This window comes from Notolepis coatsorum (assembly GCF_963971535.1).
Source record: "Notolepis coatsorum genome assembly, contig: SCAFFOLD_177, whole genome shotgun sequence".
NCBI lineage: Eukaryota > Metazoa > Chordata > Actinopteri > Aulopiformes > Paralepididae > Notolepis > Notolepis coatsorum.
Window position 1 is genome coordinate 209,819 of NW_028171157.1, and position 15,716 is coordinate 225,534.

A 15,716-nucleotide genomic window follows, 5' to 3' on the forward strand; every position below is an offset into this window, starting at 1 on the left:
CAAAAATACATTTTGAGCTGTTTTTCTTATTTGGGAGTGACGTGGTGTGGCAGTGAAAGGGTTAAATACAAGAATGTGTCCCGCGGCGTGACTGGTCCCTCTGTCTGTGAGTGACTCTGCTTTGGTCCAATCACATTCCCCATACACAGTCTGCGAATCAGAGGCAGAGTAGGGCGGGTCTTCACAGCACGTCATGTGACATATGCGCCAATCGTGTGACAGCAGGGCTCCGTCGTCGGAGAATTCCACCCCAAAACGCTTGGCAAAATTAAAAGTGAAACCGCAAGATGACTTTTGCGGTTTCTGTTCAGAATTCCACCCCAAAACGCTCGTCTAAACGTAGCCTCAGTCACTACTTCACGGCGGAGGAAACAAAATACTGTCTACCGCTAAAAACAGCACATCCAATTGCATTGAAAGCATCTGGAATCACAACACTAGCCGACGCTTCGACTAGGTACAGGAGGGTTGATGGTGGCAGAGCAAAAGCTCTTATTTGCCAGATTTACAGTTAATTTACATGTTAAAGAGAGACTGATTGTATGTTTATAGAGAGACATTTATAAAAACAATTTAATAGTTAGTTGATATAATTGAATAGTTCAGCCTGCATTTGTTAGATGTGATACACTGGTTTTGTAAAACCACTGGCTGGCTGCTCTAATGCTGTGAGCATCATAGACTGTTGCTTTACCATACTTGATGGTACAGAAGCTGAAGCACTAGTTTAACAATTTACGTTATGTGCAGAGAAACAAGTTAAAAACAATTTATGCACTTTCAATAAAGCGTTTAAAAAAAACTGTTGGGGGAACGACGACGACTTCGTAACCTAGTTACTTTCAAAGTAACTAAGTTACTCTGATAATCAAGTAATCAGTAAAGTAACTTAGATTACTTTTTAAAGGAGTAATCAGTAATCAGTAATCAGATTACTTTTACAAGTAATCTGTGGCATCACTGATTATTAATCAATTCATCACAACACAAGTCAGTTTTCAACCTCCCACACAGGGATCACACTCTCCCCAGCAATATCGTTCCCCATGATAAACTCAACGCCCTCCACAGAGAAACATGGGCGAACGGCGACCGGAAAACAACCTGTGATAAGATCTGACTGTACATGCACCTTATGTAACGGCACGCGCATACACCCCATTTCTATACCTCTTACCATCACACTAGACTGACAGTAAGAGTCTTGATCTAGCGGTAAGACACCAGCCAGGATGAATGACTGAGAACAACCTGTATCACGGAGTATTCTCACCTTCCGTTGGTCACAGACGTCACCCGACAGTGACACACACCCATCAAACAGAAAGGGTTTAAAACAGCCATCACCTTCTTTTTTCAGAGAGCTATTCTGGTCAGAACATGACACTGTACCAATCAACCCCACACCTCTTGGTTTCTGAGCTGACGCTCTTCTCTCCTGTCACTTCCTCAGCGTATGACATGCTTTTACCATATGGCCAGTTTTCTTACAATAATTGCACACCACCGCTCTCTTAGACGGCGGTGAGCGTGGCTGAAATGCTGACTCACTCATGAATGGGCCACCTCCACCACATACAGTAGGACGTACAGAAACACGTTTGCGTGACCATTCAAACTCATCTGCCAAAATCGCAGCCTGTCGGAGGGTTGACGGAGGTTTGAGGGTTGGCCTATATAAATAGAGCAGAGCTTTGCCTGGCAGGGTGGCCATGAACTGCTCCACAAGTAGCAATTCACTCAATGATGCAAAGTATTTCACCTCATACGCAGAACACCACCGATCAAAATTAAGTCTCTCCTCCCGGGAGAACTCAACATGGGTTTGGGAAAGAGACTTACGGCGGTCGCGAAATTTCTGCCTGTATGCTTCTGGTACCTCTTCGTACACGCGCAAGACTGCGCTTTTCACTTTCTCATATACCATGCCGTCTTCATTCGATAATGACAAGCACGCCTCCAGAGCCCTACCAGTGAGTTTATATTGCAATAAAATCGCCCACTTGTCCTTTGGCCAATGGAAAACCCGCGCCATGTGCTCAAAATCATAGAAAAATGAATCCACCTCAGACTCCTGAAAGTCGGGAACTAAAGGAATATTCTGCCCAACATCAAAGGGTGCCTGGGGGTCGGAAAGTACTGGAGAGGAAATGGTGCTATCCTGAAAGGGGGGAACCAAGGACATGTGCTGGGGGTCGGAAAGTACTGGAGAGGAAATGGTGCTATCCTGAAAGGGGGGAACCAAGGACATGTGCTGGCTAATATCAAAGGGTGCCTGGGGCCCGGAAAGTACTGGAGAGGAAATGGTGCTACGTTTAGCGTCACCATACTCCAACTCCAGTTTCCTCATCGCCAATTGAAACCCCCTATCAGCCACCTCCTTTCTCTCCAGCATGTCTCTTACCTCCTTCCTCTCTTCCCATTCTCTCACCTCCTTCCTCTCTTCCCATTCTACCTTCCTCTCCTCCCATTCTCTCTCCTCCTTTCTCTCTTCTCTGTCTCTCTCTCTGTTTCTCTCTCTGTCCTGCCTGTCTCTCTCCTCTAGACAGGGTAAACGCAGCTCAGCGCTTAGTGTGCTCAACTCACCAGCAGAAGTAATAGAACCATGGTCTGAACCTAATGCAGTCAAAACTCTCACGATCAGACACACCAACATCCTGATCACAAACCTCCATAGCTCTACTCATGAAAAGAAAAATCTATACTCGGCACTCTGCACTCTGTACTCTGTATACAGTATACAGTTTATGAAAGAAAGCAACACCTAAACTTGTACTACCCACAATACTACAACGAATCAGACTTCAATAAGCCCCACAAAATAGCCACTCACCTATAGTACTCAATAATGTCCCTGTGCAACACTCAACAGCCACATTATGCAGTATGACAACCTGACCAATTCGATTCAATATCCACATCTAACATTCATGAAAACAATAAATGTCGGTTCTAACCACCTAATTAGGATCACACTGGGTAACACTAACTACCCCGTCTAAACTACTTCCCTAGCGGAATGACGACTACACATATCTTCAGTCGCTTACTGATTTCATTGCGCACTCCACCGGAATAGACGACGCGTGCCCCCCTCCCCCTAACAAGCAGGTGATCCACCCTTTACCTATGTGGAAAAAAATAGAATGGTTAAGAGCATAACTCACAACAATGGTTTACAACAGTCAAGTGTGCAGCACAGAAAAATGGATATATAATAATATAACTTACCAAATGAAAAAAACGCAACCTACCTGACACGCTCCAATTGACAAGTCACCATGTTACATAACCAACAAGGAACCATACAATTGTGCAAACTAACGAGCCCCCATGTCATGTACAGAGGTCTAACGATCATACAGGATAGTTAACTGGGCAGGTGGTACATGAGCAGAAACAACCCCCTCAGTAGAAAAATGCTTGTCAAAACAGTCCCGGGTAGGCAGATAGTAAACAAAGACGTTTTCAAATGGTAAATAATATTTATTGTGGTGGGGCTTGAAACCCACGGCTTTCCCCAAAGGGAGAATGATGTTTATTTTAGAGGGGATTTAAACCCAGAACACACACAAAGGGAAAAAGGTAAGGGGAGACAAACAAGGGAAGTATAAATAAATAAACAAAATTAGCGTCCACCGACGCTAAAACGTACCAAAGGTACAAGTCCACGCAAAGTGGCACTGGCATACAGCCTACCAATATACATATATATACAGCTCTACTTGAATGAAACAACAGCAAAAAGGGCAGTGAAGTATCAGTCCACACTCAGTGGGAACAGGCCCAAAGGCCAACAAGAGGACACTCACCCAGCTAGAGAAGTGGCACATAGGCCAACAATATATATATATATAAACACAACAGTGGTTAACAATGGCAACCTCACTCTTCTCTAGTCACTAGCAATTGACAGAATGAGGCGCGCAGACGCGTGTGTGCTGTCAGGTATTTGGCTACCCATCCCTCTTGATGTGATTGCCATCAGCTGTCATTCATTAGGCAATCAGCACTCTTCAGTAGGGATGGGCAGCACCTGACAGGGAGAGAAGAGACATCATTAACTCTCATGTTCACACACACACACATCATATACAAAACATAACACATTAAATATACTAACCTGATGTTCAGAAGGTGTCATAAATACAGTAATAATGGTAATGACCAACCCACGTACCCAGGTACGTCACACCTGTCTTTAACCAAAATGGAAGGAGAGTGAAGTACTGTACACAGAGAACATGAAAATATACAATACATTCACCAAACACTACACAAGACAACCAATGCAGACTGATGAAAATATACATTTTCTCCCATTTTCCCAAATCAGTCAACATGTCAACATGGAGAATCACAACAAAAAGTTATCTTGCCAGATCCAGCTAGGCAAAGAGATAATGTCTAGTATTTTCTGTTTAAATTTTTTCAAAATAAATTGTGTTACTGTAATTTTAACCTGTACTGGATACAGTATTTTATGTTTGTCTGATATTTATAGTAGCATGAAAACTGGGACATGTATTGTTGTGATTCTCCATGTTGAAATGTTGACTGATTTGGTTATATGGAGAGAACATTTATATTTTCATCAGTCTGCATCATTGATTTGGGTATATGGAGAGAAAATGTTATTTTTTTCATCAGTCTGCATCATTGACTTGGGTATATGTAGATAAATAAATTATATTTTCATCAGTCTACAGCATTGGTCTTGTGTAGTGTTTGGTGAATTTATTGTATATTTGCAGATTCTCTGCGTACTTCACTTACAGTACTCTAATCACTGAGAAGTAGAATTGCTAAATGTGTTTTAGGTTAAGCACAGCAGTGTGTGTAACTGGTTCAAACAGAATTAAGTCATATGAAACGTGTGTTTCATATGGTAACAAAATTAGTGTATGGTTTTGACAAGTGTTTAATTTAGCAAAGGATCTGAGGTGTTCTGATAATTGTGTGTGTGGTTGTGCTAATTGTGTGTTTTGAAACACCGGGCCCCGTTTTCAAAATCATGCTTAGGCAATCGAAAAAAAACTGTATTGTGTGTTTCATTATATACATATGTTTCAGTTTTCTCATAAAAAAAATATTAGATTTTTGGGTCTTTTCCTGCCTTTGGTCCGCTTTGCATTCACATCTCAAATGAACCGCAGCAGGGTTCACTTGCAAGAGTGAATGAGCTTTCACACCACCCCAAACCAACCGGACTATCCGAGGTTCGATTAAAGCTTATTATAGGACACTGGACATGGGTATGGATGGCTCCAGGTGCTGCTGCGTTAAAGTGCACATCTTCAATATCTGTACTATTTAAAAGCACAGTGCAGGACACACTCAAAGGTTATCGCACCTCAGAGATGGCAGTGGACATGTATGACAGGACAAAGGCCATATGTAATGGCCTTTGGATTGAGGAACATACTACCAGCCAAAGGAGGAAGCAGAAAAGGATGGACGAGTATGTAGTTGAGTCATCTTGTGGCACAAGCTCAGACCTCAGCTCAGGAGATCAGCTGAGACAGAGACTGTTCTATCCAGTCGTCGACAGAATGCTGCAAGAGCTTGAGAGCAGGTTCTCATGAGTTGGATAACAACTTATGAGAGGCATACAGGCATGTTATCCAGCCTCAGACCAGTTTCTCTCAGTGGAATTGCTGCAACCCCTCGCCACACATTACAATATCCAACTATTGCCAGAGGAGATCACAGTTGCAAAGTGTTTCCTGGTCAGGACAGGCAGAGATGCAGTCCCTACTATCCAAAGTGTCTATAATAATAATAATAATAATAATAATAATAATAATAATAATAATAATAATAATAATAATAATAATAATAATAATAATAATAATAATAATAATAATAATGCATTTGATTTATAAGGCGCCTTTCAGGACACTAAAAAAAAAGTCCACAAATCGGTGAATGAAAAAATTATAGGATCAAATGAAAACTACTTACTAAAAATGTTTAAAAGTACTAAAAACCAACAAAAAATACCAAACACTAACAAACATTCAGCACAGACAATGGGGATGCTGACATAAAAAAAGAAAAAAATGTAAAAAAAAAAAAAAAAAAGGTAAACAATTTTTTTTTTTTTTTTTTTAGATCCGGGGCTAGGAGAAAAACATCCGGGGCTAAAGCCCCGGAAGCCCAGGGCTAACGACGCCACTGGTAGGTACTGAGGGTAGTAGGGTTAGTAGCTTCTGTCTGATTGTGTACTGAGGGTAGTAGTGTTAGTAGCTTCTGTCTGATTGTGTAGGTACTGAGGGTAGCAGGGTTAGTAGCTTCTGTCTGATTGTGTAGGTACTGAGGGTAGTAGGGTTAGTAGCTTCTGTCTGATTGTGTAGGTACTGAGGGTAGTAGTGTTAGTAGCTTCTGTCTGGTTGTGTAGGTACTGAGGGTAGTAGTGTTAGTAGCTTCTGTCTGGTTGTGTAGGTACTGAGGGTAGCAGGGTTAGTAGCTTCTGTCTGATTGTGTAGGTACTGAGGGTAGTAGTGTTAGTAGCTTCTGTCTGGTTGTGTAGGTACTGAGGGTAGCAGGGTTAGTAGCTTCTGTCTGATTGTGTAGGTACTGAGGGTAGCAGGGTTAGTAGCTTCTGTCTGGTTGTGTAGGTACTGAGGGTAGTATTGTTAGTAGCTTCTGTCTGGTTGTGTAGGTCGTATTCGATTTAAAGAGAATAATCTTCAGGACGAGGAGATTGCATTTAGAGATTTATTCAAAGGTAAGCATTAGTTAAGCATGAGTGTAACTCCATCCACGGCTGGCAGCCAACTGACTGTCAGGACCCCTTGTGCAGGTATTCATAATAGGAAGGTGCGCCTGGCGCGCCTGTCGTAAAATGAGATATTCAAAGCATGAATATTACATCTGTCCGTCTGATTGTGTAGGTACTGAGGGTAGCAGGGTTAGTAGCTTCTGTCTGATTGTGTAGGTACTGAGGGTAGTAGGGTTAGTAGCTTCTGTCTGATTGTGTAGGTACTGAGGGTAGTAGTGTTAGTAGCTTCTGTCTGGTTGTGTAGGTACTGAGGGTAGTAGTGTTAGTAGCTTCTGTCTGGTTGTGTAGGTACTGAGGGTAGCAGGGTTAGTAGCTTCTGTCTGATTGTGTAGGTACTGAGGGTAGTAGTGTTAGTAGCTTCTGTCTGGTTGTGTAGGTACTGAGGGTAGCAGGGTTAGTAGCTTCTGTCTGATTGTGTAGGTACTGAGGGTAGCAGGGTTAGTAGCTTCTGTCTGGTTGTGTAGGTACTGAGGGTAGTATTGTTAGTAGCTTCTGTCTGGTTGTGTAGGTCGTATTCGATTTAAAGAGAATAATCTTCAGGACGAGGAGATTGCATTTAGAGATTTATTCAAAGGTAAGCATTAGTTAAGCATGAGTGTAACTCCATCCACGGCTGGCAGCCAACTGACTGTCAGGACCCCTTGTGCAGGTATTCATAATAGGAAGGTGCGCCTGGCGCGCCTGTCGTAAAATGAGATATTCAAAGCATGAATATTACATCCTCCTTCTTTTAAAGAAAGCTTTATAAGCTATGAACAAAATTGAAATAAAGAAAGCTGTGCATTACTCTGTAAGAGTTTCTTTGTAAACAATAACCAAGTGCGTTACATGTGTCAGGACCAGGCAATGTAAACAGGTAAGATTAATATGTTAAACATAAAGATTCTTGTATCAAGGGTATTACAGTTCGTATTGTGTGCCCTCTTATTCTGTAAAGTCTGCTTTAGTATTTGAATACTTCAGCTGTGAATAAGGTATGTATTCAAGGCTTATTTGGTCGTGTGTCTCACCACTCTTACCATATGCAGCTCTTATTTGTAGAATTAGCTTGCTAACAAAATGGGAATATATCGACAAGTAAGCAAGGTAAGTAAGTCACAGATTCAACACATATAGTAAGTCATAATTTTTTTTTCTTCAATGGGGTAAACAGTGTTATAATAGGGCAGCGATCCGCCTGCACCCTGTACATTTATAGGTCTAAAACGTCCCGAGGCTTCACTGCTCGGCCGGATCTGGTGTAGTATGAAGCTGAGTTCTCTTCTGAGTCCTCTGACAGTTCAGGGTCGTTGGTCTCCGGCGGTTGATCAACGCTCTCTGGACTTGGCATACCGTCGCTGTCCTGGAAGTGTTCCTCTTTTGTGTCCCTCAGGTGCCTGCGGTTGCGGCGGTATTCGCGTCCATCTTGGGTGCGAACGTGGTATGACCGCGCAGTGTCGGCTGGTTGTATGACTACTGCTGGCCTCCAGCGTCCATGTTCTTGGAGCCTGACAGATTCACCACAATGTAGTGGGGGCAGTGGTCTAGCTGACCTGTCATAGTATTTCTTCTGGTGCTGTTGTCTCTGCACTCGCTTGTCATGTCCATCTTTGGGGCTTACTACCCCTGGCCGCAGCTGTTGGTTGGTGCTCGGGAGGGTTGAGCGTAGCCTGCGGCTCATCAACAGCTGTGCCGGCGATTTGAAGTTGTCGACTGGGGTGTTACGATACTCCAGGAGGCTTAGGTACGGGTCTCTTCCGTCTGCCTTAGCCTTGTCCATGAGTGATTTTGCCGTCTTCACAGTTTTCTCCGCTAGTCCGTTGCTTTGCGGATAATGTGGGCTTGACGTGACGTGTGTAAATTCCCACGACTTGGCGAATGCCTCGAACTCTTTAGACTTGTATTGTGGTCCGTTGTCTGAGACTATGGTCTCTGGGACGCCATGCCTGGCACAGGCTGCCTTTAGCTTGTGGACAACAGCTGCCGATGTGGTGCTGTGAAGTCTGTCTAGTTTGAAGAATCTGCTGTAATAGTCGACGGTCACAACATAGTCCTGGTTGTTCCAGTTAAAGAGATCTGTCCCTACAACCTGCCAGGGGCGGTCTGGGATACGATGAGGCATCATAGGCTCCTTGGTGTTTGATGGGCGGCACTCTTGGCATATTGAGCACTTCTCCACGACTTGCTCTATATGTCTACCCATTCCAGGCCAGAACATGATGTCTCGTGCTCTCAGTTTGCATTTTTCCATTCCCATGTGGCCTGCATGGATCTTGATCAGCATCTCTCCTCTGAGGCTGGTAGGGATGACTATTTTCTCCCCTTTGAAAATGATTCCATTCGTTTTGGATAATTCATCTCGGTGATTCCAGTATTCAGTGATGTTCTGGGGGCATTGTTTTCTTTCCTCAGGCCATCCCTCCAGGATAGCCTGGCTGAGCAGCTTTAGCTGTGTGTCATTGTCTGTTGTTTCTCTGATCTCCTGTAGCCTGTCGTCGTGCACAGGGAACCATGTGTACCTGAAGGTCCATCCCTTCACTGAGACCGTCGTCGTGAGAGGTGAGTGATTTCCTGGACAGCGTGTCGGCAACTGGGATGTCTTTCCCAGGGCGGTGCACGATCGTGAAGTTGTACTTTGTAATAAGTTGTAGTTGTAGTATCATCCTCTGTAACCGCGGTGGGGCTGCGGCGATCGGCTTCTTCATGATTGACTCCAGGGGCTTATGGTCAGATTGCACCACAACATGGCAACCGTAGGCATATTGGTGGAAGCGTTTGAATCCATAAAGGACTGCGTACATCTCCTTTTCGATTTGTGCGTAGTTGACCTCGCTGTCCGTGAGTGATCTGGATGCGTAGCTAATGGGCCTTCCTTCCTGCATCAGCACAGCACCCAGACCATACTTTGATGCGTCCACTTGCAAGCTGAGCTTCTTATCTGGGTCAAAGTAAATGAGGACTGGCCCCGGTTCGCTGGTAAGTATGTCTTTCATCTTTTGGAATGCAGCGTCGTGCTGCGCGTCCCACAAGAACTCATTCGATTGTTTAAGCAGCTGTCTCATGGGTGCGTTGATCTCGGAGAGGCTAGGGGCGAATTTCGCCAGATAGTTGACCATACCTAGCACGGTTTCCAGTTCTGCACGGCTCTTTGGCGCCTCCATCTCCTTGATGGCAGCTATCTTGCCTGGGTCAGGTTTCATGCCGTCAGCTGAAAGGACATGCCCGAAGTAGCTCACTTCGGTGGCTCCGATGGTGCACTTGTCTGCGTTGAGCCGAACGCCTCTCTCCCGTGATCTCTCCAACATTGCATGTAGATTCTTATCGTGTTCCTCTCTGGTCGCGCCATAGACAAGGATGTCGTCTACTATAGCTGCTACTCCGTTCAGTCCCTCGTATGTCTCGTCGATTTTCCGTTGGAACTCGTCCTGGGCAGAAGCGAGCCCAAATGGTAATCGTAGGAATCTGTATCGTCCAAACGGTGTGTTGAACGTCGTCAGCTTCGATGATTCTGTGGAGAGCTTGATGGACCAGTATCCCGACCTTGCATCCAGTATGCTGAAATAGCGTGCGTCTGGGTGTGATGTCCTCTAGTGTCGGCAGAGGGTAGTGCGGGCGCTTGATAGCCTTGTTTAGCTCCTTAGGGTCCAAACATAGTCTGAGTTTGCCTGTGCGTGGTTTCTCAACAATGACCAGTGCACTGACCCACTCCGTTGGTTCGATGACTTTAGCGATGATCTGTGTGTCTTCCATACTCTGTAGCTCCTTTTTTAGTCGGCCACGCAGGGCGATCGGTGTCCTTCTCAATGGGCAGACTACTGGCGTGGCGTCTGGGTCTATATGGATGTGACACTCTCCTGGGAATAGTCCGATCCCTTTAAACACGTCGTGGTATTGATTTGATTTGATTTGATTTGAAGTCTTTATTTCGAACATGCAATGAATACAACAAACAATAACAAAAAAGAAAAACAACTCAATCTGCATGTTCGAAAAGGAGTAGGAAGAAGTATACACTTATTTAATCCTACCCCTTTTCCACTACTCAAATGAGTGTACTATTTTAAACATAAAAAAGAAAAGAAAAGAAAAAAAAAATATATATATATATATATATGCAAAACAAAAAACAAAAACTATATATGTATAAAATAAAATAAAATAGAAACAAAATAAAAATGTAAACACCTGTGAATATCAAGTCCCTTCTTCATCCCTGTACCTTGTGAACATAATTTCCTTATACATCAGTTTGAATTGTCTCATGTTTGGACATTGCTTTAACACCACATTAAGACTGTTCCACAGTTTCACTCCACATATTGAGATGCAGTATTCTTCCATGATGGTCAGTTTATCTGTGTAGGCATTTACTGACAACACTAGTTTAATGAGGTCCATATTCAGGCATGCCTGTAAACCTAGAACTGGGGGTGCCTGAGTGTCTACTATGTAAAAGTCTAACAACATGTCACGCTCTTTGTATTTACACTTTAACGTGCATGTGCCCTTTACCACTAGTTTCTCTCCACCATATCCTGTCAGTCTGCGTGAAGTAGGCTGTACTTTGCATTTATCTTGTAAACTGTGATACTCTCTCAGAGGAATTACATTTACTTACAAGTGCACCTGTGTCTAGCTTAAATTTAAGCTCTGTGCCCTGTTTTCCTACTTGTATGTCTGCGAACGCTTGTTCTGTTGCATCAAACCGTCTGTCTGTCACGGTGTCTACATAAAGTTCGTCTGACTCTTCTCCTGACTCAGAGCGCATGCTAATCTCATGTACTGACTTTTTCTGGAAACTACCGGCCCTGCAGACTTTAGCAAAGTGGTTCCATTTTCCACACTTCGTGCATTGTTTCCCCCTAGCTACACAGTTATCTCCTTCCTTGTGAGCTCTGCTCCCACAGTATCCACAGTTCTTACGTGTGTCTGTGTCGCTCGCTCTGTTCGCTCTCTCTGTCCACTCTGTTCTGGGGCGGTACCTCTGTGCGCTATTCTTCTGTTCATGTCTGTGCACCTTGTGCACAAGCTGTTCCTGCGCGCTGCTCGTGGCGCCAGTAAAGCTCTTTATCTGTGATTGTGCTAGCTTGTGGGCTCTAGCTATATCTACCGCTTTGTCTAACGACAAGTCTGATCCAACGTTTAATAGTTTCTCTCTTACTTTTGCTGAGTGTATGCCAAACACTATACGGTCTCTAACCATCTCATCATTGTTCACATATGCACAGTCCTTCACGAGTAGTTTCAATGCAGTGACAAATTGTTCAAATGACTCGCTAGGTTGCTGGGTTTTCTCATGGAATTTGTACCTAGCGAAAATCGTATTCCTCCTTGGAAGTACTTATGCTTCGAAATTGTCATAGTAGCTCTTCAATACCTTTGCTTCATCTGCACTGAGAGTCCATGTGTTGTGAATGTCTCTCCCTTTTTCTCCGCTCCACAGTAGCAGGTAGCTACATTTCTCGTCCTCTCCTTTCTTCTTGAGTGGGCCCGAAAACATTAGCTCCGCATGCTGCCTGAACTTCTTCCATTCTCCCGGTAAGTCCAGAGAATCCCAATTCATCCGTGGCGACGGGACTCCGTTGATATCCATGTTCATCCTGCTTCTGACACCATGTCGTATTCGATTTAAAGAGAATAATCTTCAGGACGAGGAGATTGCATTAAGAGGTTTATTCAAAGGTAAGCATTAGGTAAGCATGAGTGTAACTCCATCCACGGCTGGCAGCCAACTGACTGTCAGGACCCCTTGTCAGGTATACATAATAGGAAGGTGCGCCTGGCGCGCCTGGCGTAAAATGAGATATTCAAAGCATGAATATTACAGGGGGGGGGGGAGTTCGCATCAGATCTCGGAACGGGCTAGAACGGAACGGAATAGAAAAAAAAATGGGTTTGGATACATTTTTATTAAATTCAACTGGTTCCTTGACACTCAAGCCAAAATTGTTCTATAGATCCTTATCTTCAAATTAGAAGTGAAAACGAAACTTTCGCATATACATTTTAAATGACTGAGTGTCCAGGCACCCCACTATCAGAAAAGTGTGTGGTTTTCTGGTCAGCAGGAGATGTGCATCTCTGGCAGCTTATGGTCAGTGGCATTGTTTGTCAAATAGTGTTGAACTTGAGTGTTACACCCTGAGTGCATAGTATAATAGACATATTAGCATGGTAGGTAGTAGTATACGGATAGTAACATAGTACATAGTAGTAAGGTACTAGTAAAAGACAGTTATTTATATATATATATATTATATTGTAGAAATCATCGGAATAGAGAAACGCACAATTTCTATCAGTTGACAACACAAAGCCGTGTGTCATTTATTTTTGCAGTAGCACAAGTGACAGCTGTCAGAACTATGCCGGGCTAGCATATGGATAAAAGTTCCCATATTATGTGCATTACACAAACTAAAAACAGATATCATTACATTACACAAACTAAAAACAGATATTAAACTAAAAACAGATATTACATTACATTACACAAACTAAAAACAGATATTACATTACATTACACAAACTAAAAACAGATATTACATTACATTACACAAACTAAAAACACATATTACATTACATTACACAAACTAAAAACCGATATTGTCTGAATTACTAGAAGAAAGAAATGCACCACCTTTGGCTGATTTTTTAATTTATTAATTTACTAGGATTTATTTTGGTCTAATAAATGTTTAAGGTTCTTAGATGGATCCCCTGCTGCCTCCTCCTCCTCTTCCTCGTCCTCGTCCTCCTCATCTTCCTCCTCTTCCTCCTCCTCCTCCTAATCCTCCTACTCCTCCCACTCTTCCTCATCTTCCTCCTCTTCCTCCTCTCCTCCTCCTCCTCCTCCACGGGGAGCAGCGTACTGGCTCATGTAAAATGGCAGGCCATGCATTATGCAGCAGCTTAGGCCATAGCGCCTGGTCGTCATGTCCTCGGCTACAGTCCACTTGTCGCTGCTCTGGTCGTAGTGCTCTACGTTGGAGATGTTGCCTCCTCCCGCAACGAAGAGGAGGTCGTCCAGCACCGCGATGCCAAAGCTGCAGCGGGGGGTAAGCATGTCTGGCAGGGCGCTCCAGGAGTCAGTCAAGGGGCTGTAGGCCTCCGCGCTACGCAGGGTGTGTCCATCGCCCCACCCTCCCACCTGAGGACAGGACACATGAGAGGAATGTTTTAGTGTGTGGTTATGGCAGGCAGACACTGTATTAATCCATTTAGGGAAATTAGGGCATCACAGAGGCATTGAAAGTCAAATGATACATATCTATAGAAATATCTAGTATAAAGCATTTGTCTCCATGTGCACCTACCGCATAGACTCTTCCTCCGTATGCAGCGATTCCCACTCCGGCACGCCTGCTGCTCATGGGGGCGATCAGAGTCCACTGGTCGGTGTCTGGGCTGTAGCACTCAGCTGTGAGCAGATCCGTCCTGTTCTTGCCACCACAGATGTAAACCTGTAATAAGAAAGAATATTCTAATTTAGTTTATATATTCCATTTGATTTCATTCTACTTTAATTGTCTGTTAATGTTGATGCACCAAAGGACCCAGACACATCTTTTGTATGTGCAAGCTTACTTGGCAATAAAGACATTTATGATTTCTGATCTAACGTTCCTTGTGTTCATCTAGCACCCTGTGTCCCTCAGTTCCACCCACCTTGCCCTGGAGGGCTGCTGCCCGGGCGCCCCACCTGTGCTCCAGCATGGGTGAGATCACTGTCCACTGGTCGGTTTCAGGCTCGTAGCGCTCGGCGGTGTTCAGCTCCACGTCTCCGTCGTCCCCTCCCATGGCGTAGATACAGCCGTCCAACACGACCACGCTGAGCCCACTGTGGCGTGAGTGCATGGGAGCCGCCTGCAGCCAGCTGCGAGTGACAGGGTTGAACCTGCGCACACTGTTGAGAGCCTGTACGCCGTCCCAGCCACCGACGCAGTAGACCAGACCGTGGAGATAAGCGGTGCCGTGGCAGGCCCGGGGACTCTCCCTCTCAACGCTCACGTCCATCCATCCACCGGCTCGGATATTGTAAGCCTCCATGGTCAGGATGCGGTGACTCCAGCCTCCGATGGCCAATAGGACCTCCTGGGGCCGGCGTGGGCGCATCAGGGGGTTTGGGAGCCTGTCGGAGCCAGGGGGGTTCAGGACGCTGAGGATGAGGGGCCTGCAGTCGTGGCTGTCCCTCACCACAGGGTTGTTCTGGACGTTTCTCCTGAAGTAGTCAGGCCTCATCAAGCCCATGCGAACCTGGGAAGAGACAAGCAGACAGCGGGTACAACTTAGACATCGGTTGTAGATGGTTTCTGTTGCTAGGGAACAGTTTGGACCCAAATGTTTGAGAACCACCGTACTAGGTAACCTAGTGTTGTTTCAATGTAATGCACAGTAATACAATTCGTTTTTTTTTTTTTTTTTTATATATATAAATGTTTTTATTTTATTTTATTTTCATACATAAAACAGAACATAACAGTACAATAATAATAATAATAATAATAATAATAATAATAATAATAATAATAATAATAATAATAATAATAATAATAATAATAATAATAATAATAATAATAACAATGGCAACAGCGACGACAACAATAATAACAGTAACATGAATCATAATGACCTTGACAAGAGACAGACAAACAAGAAAAAGTAAAATAATAAAAATAAAATTTAAAATAAATGTGGCTCAGGCACTAGCAACCATGTTTGTGTATCCGTAATACAATTAGTTACCTTGGGCAGCAGCAAAGGGATGTGTGTTTTACGCTCCTCACGGGAGTGGTCGATCCAACGGAGGACAGCCTCGATCACCGTCTCCTCGTTCTTCACGTTCAGATCATCCCTCTCGATGATGTCCACCAGTTGCTGCAGGGACAGCTCCACAAACTCCTGTGAGACGTGCAACATCTCCTCAAAGTGGCACACGATGAAGAGATGGGCC